General features: G+C 44.7%; 1 protein-coding gene across 1 annotated transcript in view; it reads right to left on the bottom strand.

Moving 5' to 3' along the window:
- Nucleotides 1-24,290, bottom strand: part of KSR2 (kinase suppressor of ras 2) — a 2,099,185-nt gene that overhangs the window by 775,048 nt on the left and 1,299,847 nt on the right. The gene's annotated exons all lie outside the window — the stretch shown is intronic.

Here is a 24,290-nt window from a genome sequence, read left to right as displayed (position 1 = left end):
GTTGTGAACATTATGGATAACACGGTTGTTGACTATAGCAAGATACTAGCTGATGAGGTTGATTATGTGTCCCACCAGGCTTAGGTTGTTGCTGCTTCTACATGTCTGGAGCAGTGCCATGATCCTAGTCCTGGCAACTGTGTCTAAGTGAAGAAACATTTTTGAAAAATGTATATGGAACCTAGATGGGATGGATCATACCAAGTCATCATAGTGACAAATACTGCTGTTAAGTGTCTTCCCAACTGGATTCATGCAGCCCACACTCAGAGTGGAGTGACCTCCTAATGATGTGACAGTATATCTTCCTGAAGTGCAATCTACAACTGAGAGAAAGCACGATGGGGATGCACAGAGTACTGAGACTCAGCAAGAGCCTGTGACAGCACTTTCACAGGCTCAGGGGGATCTTGATGAACAGACAGTTGAAGAGTCCTGGCCTGAACCGCTACCTTAGCCAGACTCAGACCCTGAAAACGGGCCAAGTGCTGTGTCATGCTGAGGAGACTGATGACCGTTGGCTGAAAAGACAAAAAAGAGAGAAATTAAGATTGCCTACAGAACAAGGATTAAGTACTGTCCTGGGGGATTGTGGGGATTCTGACCTGAGTGATAGTGAAATTAAACAACCTGTACTCAGGAGTTCAAAAAGAGCTAGAGTGCGATGTCGGAGGTACTCATCCCCTGAATGGACATATTTTGCTAATATTGATTGTAAAGGGGAAATCTGTGTTTGCAGGACAAGAGTGAGATCCCAGTTGAGCCTCATGAACTAGAGTTGCAACCTGTGAACTTGCACTCTCACTGAATGAAATGACCTAAAATATTATAGACATGATCATCTGAACAAAACTATGATTTGTAAATAATAAAAAGGACATTGTAGAGAAGGAATTAAGAAAATTACCCAGGCCCGAGGTAGCAGGAGCGTATGGGTGCCATTTAGAAGAAGACTGAGTAGGGCTAGGGAAATCTCATGAAGATAATAATTTTATTGCAAACCATTCGAATTTTCTTTTGCCATTTGCACAAGTGGAGGCAAACAGAGAAAATCCTGTTGCTGCTAATTTCGACTCGAGGGTCTGATTCTAGCGAATTCTTGTAAACTGATATTACAAATAGACATAGCTATATATTAGTAGGGGTGTTTGTTACTATTGCAATACTAATTGTTCTTCTTTTAGGATTATCTTCACCTACATTTTTCACAGTAGTCAAGCTTCAGCCTATTGTTACCTCTAATACCCCAAGTCCTACAGATAATAGTTTGCACAAGCAGAGGGGGTCATTACAACTCTGGCGGTACAAGACCGCCAGGGCTGTAATGACAGAAGCACCGCCAACAGGCTGGCGGTGCTTCCCAGGTCATTACGACCGCAGCGGAAGCGCCGCGGTCGCACCGCCGGGGCCGGCGGTTTCCCACCACAATGGCCCCGGCGCTAGTAATCCACCAGGGCAGTGCTGCTAGCAGCGCTGCCCAGGGGATTATGAGTCCCCCTACCGCCAGCCTTTTCCTGGTGGTTTGAACCGCCAGGAAAAGGCTGGCGGTACGGGGAGTCGCGGGGCCCCTGCACTGCCCATGCATGGGCAGTGCAGGGGCCCCCTGACAGGGCCCGTGCAGCTTTTCATTGTCTGCATAGCAGACAGTGAAAAGCGCGACGGGTGCAACTGCACCCGTCGCACGGCCGCAACACCGCCGGCTCCATTTGGAGATGGCTCCTGTGTTGCGGCCGGGATCCCCGCTGGGCTGGCGGGCGGAAACTAGGTTTCCGCCTGCCAGCCCAGCGGGGAGCTCCAAATGGCCGCGGCGGTGGCTGAAGCCACCCGCCGAGGTCGTAATGAGGGCCTATGTTATAAATCTTCACATGCAGATATATCTAGATGATATTATTCTTCAAATGCCTATTTTAAATTACTTCAGGAATACGATGACACTATGAATGCAAGGGACTGATATGCCTGTACACAGTTACCCGCGTCACAAACAGAGGGAATTACCTGTCACCATATTCCTCTTATGCATGGTGCTACTTGTAGCCTTCTGTTAAGTCTAATTTATTAAAAGGGACATTTCCATTTATATTACCCAAATTATGATTTGGTACGTTCTGAAGTTCCTTTGTTCAAGTATTCAAATCATCATTTTCATGCTAAGACTAGGGATACAGTTAACTCTTTCTTTAGACCACATATGACCCTGGACACATCTTATCCTCCTAAAAAAAACTGTCATGTTTTCTAACTGAGGTTGAGAAGAAATTTTGGGAATTCAATAGAAGACAGTAATAGAGAAAAATAGAGGAAGGGGGAAAACAGGATGGGATCAGAGATATAAAGGGCAGTGGGAAGAGAAAGAAGTGAAACATTGAGATTTAGGAGTTATGCCTGAACTAATTCTAGATTGGCAAATCAAGAGGAAATTGTGTGTGAGTAGGGATACATTTTCCCTTAACACCAAGTATATTGGTAGAAGTGATTGTAACCACATTTTTGAATATGTAGGAACGTGGCATTCTTGAGAGGACATGATCCCATTGTTCCCGGAGTTTATTATGTTTGGGGGAGCGTGCATACTATAAATTGCCCAAATAATGGTATGGTACACGTTATATAGGTGGAGTTTTCCCAAAGATTTCTCATGTTGAACATCTGAATGATCCTGTGTGGGAAATAAAAATTAGAATTAAACTAGGTAGTAGTGGTGCTGACATTGTGAGAGACATTTCTGGTGCAGTGATTCCATCTGTAGGTGTAATCTTGAATGACCTCAAGATTAGAAAATTGTCCACCATAGTGGAGAAATTGTCCACAAGTACAACAAGTTGCTTACTGGCTGTAGATAGTGAAATGATAGTTGCAAGATCTATGGTTTTGCTAAATCGTCTTGCATTAGACATCCTTCTCGCAAAAGAGGGAAGATTCTTCAAAATGTTAAATGTCCAGCAATGCTGTACCTATATCCTTAACAAAAGTGATGACATAAAGAAATACATTAAAAACATTACTGATCTGAAAAGAGTTTTGAAGGAATTGGAAGCTACAGATGTCTGGGAAGCAATTGGAGATGGGTTTTCTATGTTTGGCAAATGGTATAGAAAACTAGGAATTGGAGTAATCAGCTATATCTTGGGACCTCTTATTGTTATCACCATCTCTGCAATATGTCTGTTCATTAGTGTAGGAAGTTGGCTCTGTATGCACTATTTCAAAGTAAGGAATAGTATGCACAGAGTCCAAGAGTTCCCCTTAGAGGTAAGATAGTGGCAAAAAGAGATAATTCTAATGCTCTATTTTGTGGTAGTGTGGTCGAGCAGTAGGCTTATCAGAGGGTAGTGTTAAGCATTTGTTGTACACACACAGGCAATAAATGAGGAACACACACTCAGAGACAATTCCAGGCCAATAGATTTTTGTATAGAAAAATATATTTTCTTAGTTTATTTTAAGAACCACAGGTTCAAGATTTACAAGTCATACTTTAAATGAAAGGTATTTCACTTAGGAACTTTGAATTAGCAAAATAGCATATACAGTTTTCACATAAATGACATATAGCTATTTTAAAACTAGACACAGTGCAATTTTCAACAGTTCCTGGGGGAGGTAAGTGTTTGTTAGTTTTTGCAGGTAAGTAAACCACCTATGGGGTTCAAGTTTAGGTCCAAGGTAGCCTACCGTTGCGGGTTCAGAGCAACCCCAAAGTTACCACACCAGCAGCTCAGGGCCGGTCAGGTGCAGAGGTCAAAGTGGTGCCCAAAACGCATAGGCTTCAATGGAGAAGGGGGTGCCCCGGTTCCAGTCTGCCAGCAGGTAAGTACCCGCATCTTCGGAGGGCAGACCAGGGGGGTTTTGTAGGGCACTGGGGGGGACAGAAGTCAGCACAGAAAGTACACCCTCAGCGGCACAGGGGCGGCCGGGTGCAGTGTGCAAACAAGCGTCGGGTTCGCAATAGAAATCAATGGGAGACAAAGGGTTCTCTTCAGCGATGCAGGCAGGCAAGGGGGGGGCTCCTCTGGGTAGCTACCACCTGGGCAAGGGAGAGGACCACCTGGGTGTCACTCCTGCACTGGAGGTCGGATCCTTCAGGTCCTGGGGGCTGCGGATGCAGAGTCTTTACCAGGCGTTGGGTCTTTGAACCAGGCAGGGGGAGCCTCGGGATTCCCTCTGCAGGCGTCGCTGTGGGGGCTCAGGGGGGTCAACTCTGGCTACTCACGGTCTCGTAGTCACCGGGGAGTCCTCCCTGTGGTGTTTGTTCTCCACAAGTCGAGCTGGGGGCGTCGGTGCAGAGTGCAAAGTCTCACGCTTCCAGCGGGAAACGTGTGTTGTTTCAAAGTTGCTTCTTTGTTGCAAAGTTGCAGTCTTTGGGGAACAGAGCCGCTGTCCTCAGGAGTTCTTGGTCCTTCTAGATGCAGGGTAGTCCTCTAAGGTGACAGAGGTTGCTGGACCCTGGGAACGCGTTGCTGGAGCAGTGTCTTTAGAAGGGGGAGACAGGCCGGTAGAGCTGGGGCCAAAGCAGTTGGTGTCTCCGTCTTCTCTGCAGGTTTTTCAGTTCAGCAGTCCTCTTCTTCTTAGGTTGCAGGAATCTCTGTTCCTAGGTTCTGGGGAGCCCCTAAATACTGATTTTAGGGGTGTGTTTAGGTCTGGGGGGTTAGTAGCCAATGGCTACTAGCCCTGAGGGTGGCTACACCCTCTTTGTGCCTCCTCCCTGAGGGGAGGGGGGCACATTCCTATCCCTATTGGGGGAATCCTCCATCTGCAAGATGGAGGATTTCTAAAAGTCAGAGTCACCTCAGCTCAGGACACCTTAGGGGCTGTCCTGACTGGCCAGTGACTCCTCCTTGTTTTTCTCATTATCTCCTCTGGCTTTGCCGCCAAAAGTGGGGCTGTGGCCGGAGGGGGCAGGCAACTCCACTAGCTGGAGTGCCCTGGGGTGCTGTAACAAAGGGGGTGAGCCTTTGAGGCTCACAGCCAGGTGTTACGGTTCCTGCAGGGGGAGGTGAGAAGCACCTCCACCCAGTACAGGCTTTGTTACTAGCCACAGAGTGACAAAGGCACTCTCCCCATGTGGCCAGCAACATGTCTGGTGTGCGGCAGGCTGCTAAAACCAGTCAGCCTACACGGGTAGTCGGTTAAGGTTTCAGGGGGCACCTCTAAGGTGCCCTCTGGGGTGTATGTTACAATAAAATGTACACTGGCATCAGTGTGCATTTATTGTGCTGAGATGTTTGATACCAAACTTCACAGTTTTCAGTGTAGCCATTATGGTGCTGTGGAGTTCGTGCATGACAGACTCCCAGACCATATACTCTTATGGCTACCCTGCACTTACAATGTCTAAGGTTTTGCTTAGACACTGTAGGGGCATAGTGCTCATGCACTTATGCCCTCACCTATGGTATCATGCACCCTGCCTTAGGGCTGTAAGGCCTGCTAGAGGGGTGACTTATCTATACCTGTAGGCTGTGTGAGGTTGGCATGGCACCCTGAGGGGAGTGTCATGTCGACTTAGTTGTTTTATCCCCACTAGCACACACAAGCTGGCAAGCAGTGTGTCTGTGCTGAGTGAAGGGTCCCCAGGGTGGCATAAGACATGCTGCAGCCCTTAGAGACCTTTCCAGGCATCAGGGCCCTTGGTACCAGGGGTACCAGTTACAAGGGACTTACCTGGATGCCAGGGTGTGCCAATTGTGGAAACAAAGGTACAGGTTAGGGAAAGAACACTGGTGCTGGGGCCTGATTAGCAGGCCTCAACACACTTTCAAATCATAACTTGGCATCAGCAAAGGCAAAAAAGTCAGGGGGTAACCATGCCAAGGAGGCATTTCCTTACAATTAGCTTTAAAGGATACAAGAGTATTAAAACAAGGAAGGAATGACAACATGGGAGAGATTGAAAAGAACTAGAAGGGATATGGAAGTAAAGGAGAATCAGCTTAGATTTTATAATGATATGAAGCAACTGGAAAATGCAAGATGAAAGTTGTGGAAAACTTTAAGGCTTTGACTTGATCTCACCTGATAAGGATTCACATGTGTGTTATTGTGATGGCTAACATCACCATCAGAGGGGGGATTGGAGTCGATTCATTTATACTCCATCCTTCATATGTTATCATTATGCAACTTCACATTCATTTTTGACATTATACTTACTGTGTGCCTTCAATAATATTAACGTTTGTGAACATTTAAACGCATTAGTGAAAGTAGCCACTGAAAAACTGAAGCTTTATAAGCATGCACACTAATGTTCATTTAGATTGTTTTCATGTATTCATAATTCATGTTCATAGTAAATTGTATTTGCAGAAGTAACATGCATTTCTTTTGCTTATGTTCTCAGTCGCAGCTTGCGGGGAACGGAAGGGGTGGGGCGGCATGCGAAGGGGGGATAAACATTAATTTTTTTTTTTTTTTTTATGTATGTGAATGTTGCACGGTGCTCCGCTCCTCTGTCTTTGCTGCCTTGTTGCTGCAGGCACAGGCTCCAGCCTGCCCTGGTGCCAATCCTGACGCTGTGAAAGCAGCATCAGGATTGGCAGGGAGTGCCCAGCCAGGGCGCTTCCAGGCAGACTGTGTTGCTGGGCTGGAGAAATCCTACTGCTCTTGTGTGTTCGGCCGGTCCAAGACGGCCAGCCACACATACATGCGCAGTGACCCCCGCGGCCCCACCCTTTTACCAGAAAATAATATTAAACTCAGTTTATTGTTGTATTCTGGTAAAGGTTTTGCAGCTGTCGCTGATGGTGTGTGTGGGTGCAGGGGGGGGTGACGCTCTTCCACCCTAATGGAGGAGCTGACCCTGCATGTTCTGCATTAATTTTGAAAATTATATATGTGCATGTATAATCATATATTCAAAATGCACATTACTTGTTTAGTTAAAGTTAGCCTGACTAAAGGTTTAATTTTAAAATGACTTTTGCTTGATTAGTGTGTTCTTTCTTTTGCAGGTGCTTTCTCAAGGCTTCATTAGTTAGGGGAAGGAGTATTGTTGCAATGTATACGTTTATAGATAGCAAGGCCTGAAAAGAGAAATCTTAGCAAGAAAGGTGAAGACCTAATGAGAAAATGGAAGCCTTCCATTCATCACGTATCAGGAACAGGGGATGGCCAGGGTTGCAGTAACTGTCCAAGTTCTGTGGGATGGGAAATTCAGAGAATGCTGCAAATGTACACCTGGCGAAGAGAAATTATTGGTTCTTGGTGCCGGGGTGGGGGGGATATAATTTTTACTGAAGGTTCTGTTGTTTTAATTAATGTTCACTCCGTCAGAAGCTAGAGCACATTCCCTTATTCCTTGAGTGGTACAAACCTCTCTGCTTCCTTTATTCATGCAAGTGTGATGCTTTATACTAACCACTCATTCCTTTTTCTGGAAGACATCTACTGAAGCCTTCACTATGCTGACACCGTCTCACATTTCCAAATTTCCTTAAAACTTCATTCAAACCATCCTCATTCCTCATTTAGAACTCTGATTAGATGATTTTAAAATAATTTCATGTTTAAGAGACAGAACGGGAGTTTCTTTATGGAACACCTATTCCTAATTCTCAGTTTCTGTATTGCAGTGCCTTTTATTGCCTTGTATCTTAATTCATTGAGATTGAACCAATTGTGATATTTCAGCTTGCCAGGGGTAACCTTGCATCTTTTTAATATTCTCCTGAGATGTTTGTTTATTGGACTTCCTATTTATTGGCATTACAATTTTTTTACTTCAATCACCAATTCCTGTTTTATATTTTGTAGCCAAATGGGCTTTACAAAAATTTTATTATTTTATTATTGCTAACTCCGTCAGCATCAGTGGGGAGACCCTTACCTGACAATGCGTAAAAGTGTCCTCCTGAACCCACCTCAAGCACCTAGACTCCCTCTGCTCCCAGCTGGTGCACTGTGTCTTCTATTTGCTACATTATTCTTACTTTTCTTAAGGAGCACCAGCATTTTCTTTGCTTTCAGACCTGTGATGTTCATGATGTTTTTTGCCTCACTTAGCAGCTCAATTGAATGGGAGTCCCAGTTGTTGGGGACTGTTTCCTGGTGCAGAAAGACAATTTCCTTGAAATCCCTGTCTTTGGATAGTGCAGTTGGAATCATGCCATAGAAGATGGTGATATCGTCACCTTTGAACTGGATATTTTCTTGTTTGTTTTTGCTATTCAAATATTTCTTACTATCTTTTGAAAAAATTAAATCCGGTCTGGACATCTGGGATAAGCTTTTTACGTATCTCAAATGTGGAGAATGCAGGATGACTGTAATCCAAAATGATCTTGCTGTCATTAGGTGTCTGAATCAACATCAAAAAAGAGTTTATATATGACCTTCAAACTTAGTGTTGACAATATCAGTGCTTATTATGTGGATCCAAATATTGCTCCAGCAAGATAATTTTTCATCCTTACTCTACCCAACATTTCACTTTGTCACTTCTAAAGTGTCATCTGTGGAAAGCAGCTTCTCATCTTCATGCACCTGCTCAACCAACTTGTCTCAATTAGTAATTCAGCCTTCTGTAAGTATTAATTCAAGTCCAATGGCTGTGCCCTTTCACAGAGGATGTCTATATATCAGAAGTGTCAGGACGATCTTCATTGGCAAAGTGTGTCAGTGGTGTGGTCACCTGACCTCCTTGCTTATCCACTTTCTATGAGGTCAACGCATCTTTAATAGATACAGTGCTTTTAACCTCACTGATACCACAGCTGACACCACAAGGTGTTGGCACGAAGTGGGCTGAAATGCAATCCAGGAATAGCGAAAAAGATAGGAAGACATATGTAGGAATAGCAATTAGATAACCATTATTTTTTTGTAGGTACCATCCAGAACACTAAACAATACCTAACTTGTTTTAACTCGTAAACACTGTTCAAGGCCACAGCCTTGCATTTCACTGAAATAGTGGGAAAAAACAATTATCAAGTCTTTGGCCAGAAAAGTATGGTTAGACTAACAAGGGTGTTGGTGGACCTTTAAAGAATGGAGGATTGTCCTTATGGAAAAGCTTCCAACCAACTCACCTCCAGTCTGAATTGATATCTTTATTACATCGTCCTTATATCTCCGTCACTTAATCAATGGATCCCTGCAGGAATATGCTGGAACCTATGCATGCAAGCAGTGCTCAGAAAAGATACATCTTGTTGGGTCTTCACTGTGGCCATGCCCCCACTCACAAATTTTGCAACTTAACAGAAGGGCTTCTGCTGCTGCGTCCTATGTCACAATTGCCTGATGTTTTAAATATGATAGGTTGTAATGGCATCGGACAAGTAAAATATGAAGGCTGCAGCTGAATTTCAACAGATTCCACATATACGGTATTCTGTATAGGAAAATATGTGAATATCGCCACTGTAGCACTTGACTCTCTCAGGGTAGCAAAGCAGACTAGTTCAAGGCCTACTCAGCATCAGCATTGTCATCTGCAGACATGCAGGAACAACACTCAATATTTCAATGCCAATACATTTCTTTTTCATTGAAAAATGAAAAGTACATTACACATAATATTCTATAATAATGTATATATAAATATATATATATAAATATCAGACAGATGCAATATCTTTGGTGAGTTTCTGAAATCACATTTGAACCCATAATCATAATACAGTCCCCCATAGCAGATGAAACATTACCATATAAGGGGATGTCATTTTAAATAAAACAGTCCTATTGACTTTATCAGAGGTAACTACATCAGCATTATAAAAGCCTTTTGGCTTTGTCAAGGGGTCATTATATCAAGGTATAAAGCCAGTCTATTGGCTTTGCAAAGAGGTCACCAAACTTTAAGAACAACAATCATACCTTACGATCTAAGGGTCCTCACACTCCTGGGTGCTGTAACTCCTGTAGCCCCCTACAACACTCCTTTTTTCCATTAGTGCTTTCTCTGCACCTCATTGGGGAACCAACAAGAATCCAAAAATAACGAAAAGACCTTGAAAGGTAGTAGGGAACACTCCTTGGCCGAGTGTGTGCAAATTTTATGAGAGTCTCCTACTGCAAGCACATTGGTTTTTCTTTTTAACTTTAAAAAACCTGAGTGCCTACTAGGGACTCAGGTGTAGGTGGTTCTTATAGGGAAGCACACATCCTGCTCCTCCTGCCCCACCTGCTTTGATTCGTGCACACATGTGGGTGTGGGGCGGGGGAGCCACCACTTCATTTGCTGTTCCCATTTCAGGAACAGCTTGTCTACTCTGATCCTGTGTTGCTGGGCCTCCACTGTGGTGGGCTATGCGATAGGGTCCCGGGACCCTCCAGTACTGTGTGGCCTTGGTCTTGCTTTGGCCCAAAGGGGTGGGATCCCAGGGCCGAAATGGGTAAAGACAAGGGGGGCTCCCTGCCCTCCCCCCTCCCTTGTACTTCACCTCAGGCCCTGGCCCAACCCGGGAATAATTCTTTATAGGTGCGCTTGAGCCCCACATGCTCTGTTTTCTTCAGGGGTCAAAAGTAAAAATCTTCAAATAGCCATATGTCTTTCCACACTGGGTTAATATCTGTGAGCTTTCGCTCATTGCATTCCTGGTGTCAGACTTTAGCCAGCAGGAGCCTTTCCAACTGGCATGCTGGCCTCCAAATAGCACACTTTGTAGGAATCTAGTTTTAGTGGCTTCGTACACTAATCTTCTCCCTTGGCTCCTCCCCCATTGGTGGGGCTATCTTGCACAGCCCCCTCACTACCAGCCAGCAGAGAACCATCCTTCCTGCACACCCCTGCCCCAGTGCCTCCTGGCTGTCTTGCATCACACCCAGGGTGGCAGCGCAGTCCAGATCTTCCCTCAACCGGACCCTAGGGGGCATAAGGTTGAGGTACCCATCTAGTTCTGGGGTCAGTTGCAGGCAAAGTGCTTAGTCCATCAGGGGCATTAGATAGCCTCTCCTTCCAGCTCTCAATAATCGGGTGCCGTTGTCGTTCTGGTAAAAGGTCCTGCTCTTGGTCTCTCCTTTTTGCAGGGGTTTATATAGTGTGGGTGGAAAGGTCTAGATGCCAGGCACCCCTGGCCAATTTTAGGATATCATATCATTCCTCCACACCACCCAACCATCTTGCATGGTATTCTGATACAATCCAATATGGCAGAACCCTTCTTCCTCTGGTCAGAGCTCTGTAGACCACCCAGAGGTGTGGCTATGATAATGAGTAATCCCTCCCTTGTGGTCACTCCAAACCAATAATGGGGTTGAGAATATACATCAAAGTGTGTTTTAAAGGTACTAGTGTCAATTGGTGCATTGAAATCAAATTATTCAGGGCGCACTCACACGTAGAAAGGTAATTATGTTATATTTGTGTTTTAATAATACCTTTTAATCAGTTGAAATATAAAGTGTATGCATTTATATTAACGTATCTGGATTATGATATTTTAATTGAAAGATGCATAATCACAGTTATTCACAATGAAGTTACATCTACGAAGGGAAACACATGTACAACTATGTATGTCAAATGTGCATTGAATCGTTTTCTAAGTTAGCTCAGTTGAAGGCCCACTATGTTGTTTTCCTATGCTTAACCTTCAATATGGAGTTTAGTTAGTGCTGTATTTTACTTTATTTGCAGATGCGTCTGCACAAATCTACAGTTGATTAAAGGCATGTTGTGTATTTGAGATAGTGGGGTAACGAGGATATGTTGGCAAGGACAAGGAGTGCTAACAAACTGGAAAAGAAAGATTCCTATGTGCACCAGGATCTGGGAGACACCCAAGGTCATCTCGATGCTTGTTTCATGGAATAATAGTCTAATGGGAGTTGGAAATTCCAATTGAGCACGGAAGATGCAAAACTACTGGTGTGACGTGGATTCTCAAAGGTTATACAAGGTTTGATTTGGTATTCAATTAGACACAAGAAGACTGCTTTACCCTTTTACTAAAGCAGATTCCTCTGAGACTCAGAGATATATAGACCTCTCTGTTCTTAATCTGGATGAGTGGCTTTATGCTACATACATCTCTCTATCAGAACGTCTACTGAGGTTTCTGTTATACTGACACCTTCCAATTATTTCCATTTCTTTCCTATATTCCTGAGAGATAATTAGGATTTCCCCATAATTTAGTTAGGATATTCAGATTAAATTAGTTTCCAAATGATTAAACAAGAGGACCGTGATTTATATACTGACTATCAGATTCTGTTTCTCATCTTTTGTATTGTTGCCACTGATATTCTTGTATGTCTTATGCTTGTACAATTTAATCTGATTCAATGTTTTAATTCACCTTTGGTGATTTTGTATTCATATAGCATGTTCTTGAGACTCATTTACAAATGTTTGGCCTTAAAGTTTTAATGGACCTTTAATCTCTAATCTCCGACTACGAGAATAAATGTGTGACTAAATAGGTTACACTGTAAAATTTTTAAAAGTGATGATTTTGACTCCCTTTCCTCTCGGAACGCCTAATAAGTTCTGTCTGAAGAAGAGATATCAGAATATGGGCAAGCAGTGTTCTGAGGTTGATTTCCCTCCCACTGGCTTTGGATCCAAATGGATTACAGCAGCAAAGGAAGGGGCAGACCTGGTGTCAGGTTCATTTGTTTGTGACAGGGTGGACCCTTTTGAAGTGTAAATAATCCTTGGTCACAGCCTCCAGGCCATTGTGCCAAGGGAAGGCAAGCACCTGCTCACAACCAAGCCCTTATTCCTCTGTCTGGAAGAGACGGAGGGGGCCATTCAGCTATGAAGTGACAGCTGAATACTTACAACCTTTAGGCATAAAAAGTGTAACTTTTTAAAAGTGCCTTTTGTTCTCTAGGTACACACAAATTAATTTTGCTATTAAATTGGATTTTGAAGAACTATAAAAATGAGTTCTTGAAATATTTCTCTAGCAGTTACCAATCCAAATTTAGCATTTAATAAATGTAGCGATGCAGCCCAGTGTTTTCCTTTGGAAGCAGCCAGACTTGCTACAGTGAAAATAGCTTTTGGGGATATTCCACTGTAAGAACATGTTCAACATTAACTTTTGCATGTCCTACCTTTAAATATCAAGCACCCTGTCTTTAAGAGAAATAAGGTCTGCATAGGGGTGACTTATTAATATTTAAAAGGAAAGTTTAGGCCTGTCAAAAGGCATTATTTTGCCATGCAAAATTTGCAGTTTAAAACTGCCACAAGCAAGTTACAAGTGTGTGCAGCTATCAGGCATGTCCATGTGTAACCCATAGGCTTCCCACTGCCCCTACCCTAGCTGCTCTTCAATGGCCTTACTCTAAAAGGCAGACACTTGTGGCAAACATGTTCAGTTAAATTACCAGGAAATTGCAACGAGTGAGACTCAGGTAGTGAGACTTACCCTTAGTATGGGTCTAAAACCCAGGTGATCAAAACCCACATATCCTGGTGGACTAAATGGCCAGAACCCATTTGCAACACATACTATGATTTCACCTTATACACTTTGTTGTTGAAGCTTAGAAACTTTGAGCAGTACCACAAAGGTATGCTTACTTTTGTCTTGATCATGGTATGTTCACCCAACTGTTTTATGTTTTAAAAGCCAATCTTTGCTCGTGGCCCTATTCTTGCAGAAGACAAGAACTAGTTTCAACTGCATGTGTTTGGTGGAATACATTTTGATTTTTTGTGTGATTTTTTAAAAATGTTTTGTTTACATGTTTTGGTGTCAGTGAAGCATTACTCTGTAATGGCAAGTCTTTGAAGTCAAATTCCTTTGTTCAAGTCCGCTTATTGGTGGCAACATTTCCATCTACTGCCTTAAACATCTTGAACTGTGTGGGTCTACACAATTATAGGTTGCTATCGTTTACACCGTCGGTCAGGATGAGGGCTCCTTTAGACTACCTGATGGCAACAAAATGGTGTGTTTTGTGAGGGCGCGTCTTCATGCACTGGTTGTTTATATTTGCGCTGATAAGAGGAAGGCCGCTCTTATGCATTTTTTCTTTTGCATGGATGCCTTGACCAGCTTGAAATAAACAAGATGTTTCCAATGCCACTACCTGGCTATTTACTGTGCACATACACTCTGCCTATAGGTGTGTCCTCTGAGTCTTGGAGCGAGGGGATAATAGTGTGTCATAGGACTGGATGACTTTTAACAAGTGGCTCTGCTAAGGCTTATTTAAACTGTACAATGCAGCACCTCTTCTTGGTGCGTTTTTAGCACACGGTATTTTCTCTTTTGCAACAAAAAATAAGGAAAAAAACCATTCGCATGTCAGGAACAGGAGTGGGTAGGGCGACGAAGAAACAGAACGAACTTCCTGTTTGTCCACTGAATCCTCAATATCTGAGTTGCTGTTAAGCATAGTATCTAGTTAGGATCAGATCAAAAAGTGGAAGAAGCGTATCCACGATTCACCCGAGTAGAGGGTCGTAACTAGGAGTGGAGAAAGCAAAACAATGTAGGTCCTGCGCCATTGTCACGCAAGCTATTTATTCACTTTAGCAGTCCAAATGTTTCCCTTGAGGCAGTTGGTGTGTTTGAACAGATGATGGCTGGAAGAGAGAGGCGAGAGTATGTAATGTTTTATCAATTAACTTCTCAGATGCACATTGAAGTTTTCCTTCAGGGTCTGGAAACTGGTTCACGAGAAGTCGACAGATTTTCGCCTCCCCTGCAGCAGTTTCAATCATGAGTCTTCCACCTATCATTCCAGACTTCACATTTTATAGAGCTGTTTAATGTAACTCGAAACTATATCTAGTACATCGTTGAATGAACTCACTTTAAAGTGCAAAAGGGAAAAATTGTGCTTTCTTCTCTCATGCTATGCTAAACTTCATTCTCCTTAAAAAATGAATCTGTACTAAGGTCTTGTTGCATGTTTATCCCCGTGGCACACTGTATTCCAAAATTCAAAGTGCACCTCCTGGAATAAGGTTAAAGCGAAATTGCTCAAGTGCAGGTGATTGGAGAGTCTTGATATCAGTATAATGCTCCATTTAAGGCAATGTGTCATACTGGATATCATAACTGATTTGCACTTTTATCAGCTATGATATCATAACTGATAAAAGTGCAAATAAAGCTACAATCTCCTTTATCTACTTTAAAGTATACATAAAGCAATAGGCGAAACACGTGAGTCTTTCCTTACTGAGGAGACTACCAAACTCCATTTTAAGGTCTCACTCAAATGTGATTTCTTAATACCTGTGGATGACACTCAGGTGGCTTGCGCCATGGTGTGAGGATGGAAGTTCAATAAGATTCTGCACTCCGAGCCTACTGCAATCGATGAATGTGGGGACGAAGTTAGCTATTACTGGGGTAAAACTGAAAGGTTGGTGTAGAAAATATATCTTACAACATTCCACAACAATTCCCTTAGCTTAAGGAGGCAGTCATGGGGGCCCAGCCTATTCCACTGAGTCTGATTCGAAACTTAAAAATGATCATAGACCAGAAAGAAAATGAAGAAACTCCAGTTCTGCTGGTGGTGAAAAAATTCAGCTTATATTTAGGGGTGGGTGAAATTAAAAGATCTGCCCCATATGTGTTATACACAATTTTTATGAGAAGTATGGGTATTTACCAGATATCATTTGGCGGGTTCTTCTGATTGAAACTGTAAGTGAGGTACGCTGTCATGTAAAAAAGGCACCAGATTTAACAGATAAATGTATTGTTCATACAGTTTCCCACATGAAACAGTAAATGTTAACAGCGGCAGCTGCTGTAAATCTCAAGGGAAGGGGCGGTGGGGATGGAGATGGAGGGGGGAAAATAAAAAATAAAATAAAATAGACTTACCTTACCACTGTCTCCATCTCCTGCCGCCTCACTCTCCCCTTTCCTCCATGTGGTGTCCCAGCATTCGTAGACACCAGCACAGGCTGCCCAGCAATCCTCGCGCTCATTTCATGCCAAGCATAGCTTGAAAGCAGTGTCAGGATTGGTCTGAGTAGCAGTGAGTGCTGTTCAGACAGTGCACTGGGGTTTGTGCAGTGTGTCCAGCTTGGCTGTTAAAAACTGCCCGGGCTGTAGAAACCTAAGTGTGCATGTGTGTTTGGCCGGCCTCAGGCAGCTGGCAAAACACACATGCACACTCTCCTCCTCCTCCCTCCCACTCCTGGTTGCCGTGCCCTGCCCCTCCCTGTACTGCTAAAAAATAAAACAATGGTGCAACTATTGTTTAATTTTTAATCTCCTGGCTCTTGGCCATGGGGGTGATGCTCCTTCGTCATAGCGAATGAGCCGCCCCTGAATGTTAGTAGCATAGTAGGAGGCTGGAGTACCTTTCCTGTTTCACAGATCCTTCAAGATATTAACTGTATGAACCAAGAACTGCATGAGCAAAAATAATGGAAACTATATAAGTGTTGAAATACAGAAATCATGCAAAATATGCAAAGCTCAATAATCAAGCTTTACACAAGATAGTGCTTGAGTAATGAATACTTGCAATAGACAACTTTTAATCTGATGCTACGCAAAAACTTCACCCGAACATATACTGTATAGTGGGACTAGGGTGTCATTGGCTAGAGCAGTGATGACTGTTTTATGGCAATGTCAAGTAAAACTGTACATCCATGTAATACTTCAGAGAGTGCTGCAAATGTTATCCAGTGCCATTTCCAGTTTGAGGCTTTCAATCATAGAACCACTCATTGGAGACCATGTCCCTGGCAGCCAGTCCACTCAAGCTTTTAGTTTGAAACACTGGACCCTATTCACAAGGGTAAATAGACACATAAGTGTCCACTTGTTTGCTAGATACCATATGTTTGCGGCGACTTACCCTTAGGTGTAGACTCACAGGTCTTCAACCTTCAGTCACCGAGTGGAGTCTCAAATAATAGAATTTAAGAGGGTGAAGTTACTATTAGTAACTTTTCACATGTTGGGGGAGAGGTGAATAATTTCATATAGGACGTATACAGAAAATTATTAACGTTTAATATTTTGAAAAACAATATTAAAATATTTATTTTCATTATTTTAATCAATACACGTAAATTAAATTAAAATCTTCATTAAGCTAACATTTAAAAAATAAAGTGTTACAGCAGATTAACTCATCCAATTAAATGTTTATCAAATATTAAATTAATTTAAATATATTATTTTCATTTATAAATAACAATCAAGAAATACTTTAAAAATACCCTTTTACTAACTGTTAGACCTGACAGCCTTAGGGTGGTCACCCCTAACTTTTTGCCTGCCTCCCTCCACTTTTTGGACACTGTTTTTGCTGGTTTTTAGACTCTGCGCACTTTACCACTGCTAACCAGTGCTAAAGTGCATATGCTCTCTCCCTTTAAACATGGTAACTTTGGATCATACCCAATTGGACTATTTAATTTACTTATAAGTCCCTAGTAATGTGCACTGTATGTGCCCAGGGCCTGTAGATTAAATGCTACTAGTGGGCCTGCAGCACTGGTTGTGCCACCCACTTAAGTAGCCCCTTAACCTTGTCTCAGGCCTGCCATTGCAAGGCCTGTGTGTGCAGTTTTCACTGCCACTTCGACTTGGCATTTAAAAGTACTTGCCAAGCCTAAAACTCCCCTTTTTCTACATATAAGACACCCCTAAGGTGTGCCATAGGTAACCCCTAGGGCAGGGTGCTGTGTAAGTAAAAGGCAGGACATGTACCTGTGTAGTTTACATGTCCTGGTGGTGTAAAACTCCTAAATTCGTTTTTACACCACTGTGAGGCCTGCTCCCTTCATAGGTTAACATTGGGGCTGCCCTCATACATGATTGGAGTGGTAGCTGCTGATCTGAAAGGATTAGGAAGGTCATATTTAGTATGCCCAGAATGGTAATACAAAACCCTGCTGACTTGTGAAGTTGGATTTAATATAACTATTTTAGAGATGCCACTTTTAGAAAGTGAGCTTTTCTCTGCACTTAAATCTTTCTGTGCCCTACAATCCACGTCTGGCTGGGTTTAGTTGACAGCTCCTTGTGCATTCACTCAGACACACCCCAAACACAGGGTACTCCGCCTCACTTGCATACATCTGCATTTTGAATGGGTCTTCCTGGGTTGGGAGGGTGGAGGGCCTGCTCTCACACAAAGGACTGCCACACCCCCGACTGGGACCCTGGCAGACAGGTTTGAACTGAAAGGGGACCTGGTGCACTTCTAAGCCACTCTTTGAAGTTTCCCCCACTTCAAAGGCACATTGGGTGGACTCAACTGAGTGCTTTCTACAAAGGACTGCTGCCTTGCTGTTGCCCTGCTGTCTTGCTGCTCTCTTGCTTTGCTGCAGAAGTGCTCTCAAAGGGCTTGGATAGAGCTTGCCTCCTGTACCCTGAAGTATCAGGACCAAAAAGACTTCTCTCTTGCAACTGGACTCCTTGTGGGGCGAAAAATTCGACGCACAGCTTGTTCCACAGTGAAAAATTCACCACAGGCCGGACCGGAAAGACACTTCTCGACTTTGCGAGGAAAAGATCGACGCGCGCCTGCGGTGCGACCGGAACTTCGACACACGGCCCGCCTGGACAATGCTGCCCGACTTCCAGAGAGGAAATCGATGCAGTGCCTGCCGTGAGGAAGAAAATTCCACACATCGCCCACCGGAACGACGCGCAGCCGGTCAACAGGCCCAGGATTCCACGCACAGACCCCGGGGCATCTGAAAACCCCGCAACCCGAAGAGGAGACCCGTCCACGCGCCGGAAATCAACGCAACGTCTTCCCCGCGTGGAAAATAACGACGCAAGTCCGTGTGTGAAGGGGCAAAACCAACGCACACACCTTTTTTCCACGCATCTCTTCCTCTGCGGCCCTTTGTGGAGATTTTTCACTCCAACCAGGTACTTTGTGCTTGAAAGAGACTTAGGCCCTCATTCTGACCCTGGCGGTCTTTTCGCAAGACCGCCGAGTTACCGCTGCGGTGAAGACCGCCGACCGCGGCGGTATGCCGCTGTGCGCATTCTGACCGCTGGGAGCGTTCCGCCGGAAAACCGCCAGCAGCCACACTGGCGGTCGGCGGGAAAGTGGAGACTGGTCAACCTCCACCGCCACGCCAGCAGAACACCGCCCACAGAATTACGACCCACATTTCTGTGTGGCGGTCTTCTGTTGGCGGTCTTCTGTTGGCGGTCACCTCCCCATGGCTCCCGTCGCCTCCCGGAGGACCAACGCACAAGGTAAGTTGATCGTCCGTGAGGGGAGGGGGTGGGGGGGTGTTGTGTGATGTGGGCGTGCATGGGGGTGTGCGTGTGAGTGTGTAGAGGGGGTGTGTGAGTGCGTGTATGCGGGCGGGGGGTGCTGCTGTGTCTATGGGTAATGTGTGCTGTTCGGCAGGTGCGCATGTCTGCATGTATGTGTGCGGGTATGTGTCCCCGTTGTGTATGTGTGTGTAGGGGGTGTGTATATGTGCATGTTGGGGGTGTGTGCATGTCGGGGTGCATGTATGTGCATGTCGGGCTGGGGGTGGGGAGGGGGTTCGTACCACCTCTGGGGGGTGGCAGGGGGGTGGAGGGTGTGGGGGGAGGACTCGGGTGGGTAGTGGGGGGTGGGGGAGACCCCTATCAGTGCCAGGGAAGGAATTCCCTGGCCCCGATAGTGCTTACCGCCATGGTTCGCACGGCGGTTCCCGCCCGCAAGAAACCGCGGCGGTAGGCAGGGTCATAATACCCTTGGCGGTCTTGGGACGACCGCCGGGCCGGAGTGCGCAAACTCCAGCCCGGCGGTCATGACCGCCGTGGCGGTCGGAGTGGAGAAGTGGCGGTCGGTCGCGGCGGGGACCGCCGCGGTCAGAATGCCATTTTTAATACCGCCGGTCTGTTCGCGGTCCGACCGCCGTCTCTCAGCCGACCGCCAGGGTCAGAATGAGGGTCTTAGTTTACTTTTAAAAAGACTTAAGACACTTTGGTGGTCATTACGACCCTGGCGGATTACGTCCGCCAGGGCCGCGGGACGTGGTGGCACCCCCGACAGGCCGGCGGTGCCCCGCGGGGCATTCTGACCGCGGCGGCTTAGCCGCGGTCAGAGAAGGGAAACCGGCGGTCTTCCGCCGGTTTCCCGCTGCCCCCAAGGAATCCTCCAAGCCGGCGCAGCTTGCTGCGCCGGCTTGGGGATTCCGACTCCCCCTCCCGCCATCCAGTTCCTGGCGGTTCTCCCGCCGGGAACCGGATGGCGGTAGGGGGAGTCACGGGGCCCCTGGGGGCCCCTGCAGTGCCCATGCCAACGGCATGGGCACTGCAGGGGCCCCCGTAAGAGGGCCCCAAAATGTATTTCACTGTCTGCCTTGCAGACAGTGAAATACGCGACGGGTGCAACTGCACCCGTCGCACCTTCCCACTCCGCCAATTCCCACTTCTATTACGAGCCGGCATCCTCGTGGGAAGGGAGTTTTTCCCTGGGCTGGCGGGCGGTCTTTTGGAGACCGCCCGCCAGCCCAGGGAAAAACTCATAATACCCTCCGCGGTCTTCTGACCGCGGAGCGGTATTATGGAGGGCGGAATTCTTTCCAGTGATTTCCTTACATTTTCTTATTGCATCTTTTATCGTTTTGACCTGCAAATATCCAGATAAATATTATATATTTTTCTAAACATTGTGTGGTGTATTTTTGTAGTGCAATATAGTGTTATTGTATGATTTATTGCACAAATACTTTACACATTGCCTTCTAAGTTAAGCCTGACTGCTCAGTGCCATGCTATCAGAGGGTGGGCACAGGATAATTTGGATTGTGTGTGACTTACCCTGTCTAGAGTGAGGGTCCTAGCTTGGACAGGGGGTAACCTAACTGCCAACCAAAGACCCCATTTCTAACACTAACATTTTTGTTTTTGTTTCAAGTTTGGTAAATGTTGTTAAAAATTATGCGTTTAATTAATTTACTTTTTTTTTTAATGTTTAATACACGTTTAAATGCTTAATTTAATTGTTAGATTGGATTAAATGTATTGAGTATTTTTATTGAATTGAGTATTTTTATTAATGTTTAAAATATTAAAACAATTAATGTATAATTAAATATGATTTTTATCACTATTATAATACACATCTTATCTATGCATACTTACCTTCACAATATTGTGGAAGTTGATATTTTGGCCACTTTTAGGTCTGCATTAAATATATTGTTACATATTCACGTAGAATGCCGCACAAAAGGCACAGCTCAAAGCTCACATGACACAGCAGATTACATCGGTTTTCACAGGCTTTATAAAGGGAAGATGGTCCATGCTTGGCCAGATTAACAGACGCAGGCAGTTTAATTTTATCGGAGCCAATATTGAGACTGAGCAACTGGTTCCATATCATTTTTGGAACCATGAAAAGATATTTGAACCCCAAGCAAGAAAACCGTACTGCAAACACACACATCATATTCCAAGCAGAGAAATTTGAATTTAAAGCAATTCGCGACAGGAAGCAAGTGCAGATGTCTGCTAAACTTACTTCTCAGATTTGACCTTCTTCATGTGTAGCAAACCTCAGCAAGAGGTATTTAATAACTTAAATCTTTTGATTTAAAAAAACAAAGCAGCCCAGATAATGTGTATTGGCATAGTGCAGTCTAGCTTAAATACTGGTGCTGTACAAAGTACACTGACGAGGAGATAAACGTTTATATTTTTGCCAAGACGAGAACAAAAGATCAAATAAAAAGGAATAGGCCACTGAGCTGATTAATAAAGTAAGATTCCAGCCAAATGTATTCATCGAGGTTTTACACAGTAGATGGCTTGCCATGCACTGAAAGCCAGGATGTGGGATACAAGCAGTTTTTGCCACTATCTGTAGTTGTCCTTCACTTTTATTTATAAACACTGTTAGAAATGGGGTCTTTGGTTGGCAGTCAGGTTATCCCCTGTCCAAGAAAGGACCCTCACTCTAGTCAGGGTAAAAGAGAATCACCCTCAGCTAACCCCCACTCATCCCCTTGGTAGTTTGGCACAAGCAGACAGGCTTAACTTCAAAGTGCTAGGTGTAAAGTATTTGTGCCAACACACACAGTAACTTAATGAAAACACTACAAAATGACACAACACCGGTTTAGAAAAACAGAAAATATTTATCTAAACAAAACAAGACCAAAACAATAAAAATCCACATTGCAAGTCAAGTTATCAATAAAAATGCAAAAAGAGTCTTCATGTAATTTTAGACACAACGCTAACACTGTTAGTGTGAAAATGTACCTTGGGTGCATCAAAAATAACCCCACACAGGCGACTGTGCATCAAAAAGGGCTTGCGATGCATCGATTTCACTCACGAGCGAGACCTTGCATCGTTTCTCCTTTAGTCAGGTCAACGTGCGTCGTTTCTTCTCTCCGCAGGAGAGCGATGCGTCCATCTGGTCAGCACTCTCGGGTCCGGGCAGGCCTTGCTTTTACACACCCAGTGGTGTTTGCGTCAGAAATGCAGCCGCACGATGGTCCGAAAACCACGCAGCGCAGGTTGCTATCTCACCAGCCTCCGTCAGCGATGCTGCACGTCGTTTACCCAGCTCCAGGCATCGATATTCCGGTCACGTTACAGGTGAGCGTAGATTTTCTGACGCGAAGCTGGCAGCGTGTAAATTTTTCAGCCGCAGATCAAAGTTGCATCGATCTTTTGCCCGCACAGCGGTTGGTGCGTGGATTTCTTACTCTTGGGCTGCCAGCTTCTCCTTTCAGAGACCCAGGAACTGGATGGCACCACTTGGCAGAGTAGGAGTCTCTCCAGAGACTCCAGGTGCTGGCAGAGAGAAGTCTTTGCTGTCCATGAGACTTCAAACAACAGGAGGCAAGCTCTAAATCAAGCCCTTGGAGAGTTCTTCACAGGAAGTAAGGCAACACAAAGTCCAGTCTTTGTCCTCTAGCACAGACAGAAGCAGTAACTGCAGGAAGGCTGAACAATGCACAGTCACAGGCAGGGCATCTCTTCTTCCTCAGCACTTCAGCTCTTCTCCAGGCAGAGGTTCCTCTTGGTTTCCAGAAGTGTTCTAAAGTCTGTGGTTTTGGGTGCCCTTCTTATACCCATTTTGCCCTTTGAAGGCGTGCTTACTTCAAAGTAAAGTCTTTCTTGTTTGTGAAATCCTGCCTTGCCCTGGCCAGGCCCCAGACACACACCAGGGGGTTGGAGACTGCATTGTGTGAGGGTAGGCACAGCCCTTTCAGGTGTGAGTGACCACTCTTTCCCTCCCTCCTAGCACAGATGGCTCATCAGGAAATGCAGACTACACCCCAGCTCCCTTTGTGTCACTGTCTAGTGAGAGGTGCAACCAGCCCAACTGTCAAACTAACCCAGACAGGGAATCCACAAACAGGCAGAGTCACAGAAATGGTTCAAGCAAGAAAATGCTCACTTTCTAAAAGTGGCATTTTCAAACACACAATCTTAAAATCAACTTTACTAAAAGAGGTATTTTTAAATTGCGAGCTCAGAGACCCCAAACTCCACATGTCCATCTGCTCCTAATGGGAATCTACACTTTAATCAGATTTAAAGGTAGCCCCCATGTTAACCTATGAGAGGGACAGTACTTGCAACAGTGAAAAAACAAATTTAGCGGTATTTCACTGTTAGGACATATAAAACACCTTACTATATGTCCTACCTTAACCATACACTGCACCCTGCTCTTGGGGCTACCTAGGACCTACCTTAGGGGTGTCTGACATGTAAGAAAATTGAAGATTTAGGCCCGGCAAGTGGGTACACTTGCCAAGTCGAATTTACAGTTAAAAACTGCACACACAGACACTGCAGTGGCAGGTCTGAGACATTACAGAGCTACTTATGTGGGTGGCACAACCAGTGCTGCAGGCCCACTAGTAGCTTTTGATTTACAGGCCCTGGGCACCTCTAGTGCACTTTATTAGGGACTTACTAGTAAATCAAATATGCTAATCATGGATAAACCAATTACATACACATTTTGTATAGGAGCACTTACACTTTAGCACTGGTTAGCAGTGGTAAAGTGCCCAGAGTAACAAAAACAGCAAAAACAGAGTCCAGCACACAACAACCTGGGAAGCAGAGGCAAAAAGGTATTTAAAAAAATACAATTCACATTCATCTTCTGGTATGCCACCTCAGACCGGTACAGCAACCACACCCCAACAACATCCTCACTCCCCCTTTGGTTCCACCATCCCAGCTGCCAACTCAGGTGGCGCAGAGTAATGTTATAAAAATGATACATCCAGGGCTTTAAGTGGGATGAAAAAACTTGGGGGGGGGGGGGGTCAGGTTGCTCTCAAAGGGGCATGTCTGATGTAATTAAGGACGTGGCTTAAAAACAAAAGCTAAAAATCTGTGCTTATGATAGTGTGCCCCCGACTGACATTTTGCTGCTTCTTTCTGTCATTGCAT

The sequence above is a fragment of the Pleurodeles waltl genome, chromosome 11, assembly GCF_031143425.1.
Source record: "Pleurodeles waltl isolate 20211129_DDA chromosome 11, aPleWal1.hap1.20221129, whole genome shotgun sequence".
NCBI classification, from domain to species: domain Eukaryota; kingdom Metazoa; phylum Chordata; class Amphibia; order Caudata; family Salamandridae; genus Pleurodeles; species Pleurodeles waltl.
The sequence above is the reverse complement of the archived record's forward strand: the minus strand, read 5'-3'. Positions and strand labels throughout refer to the sequence as shown.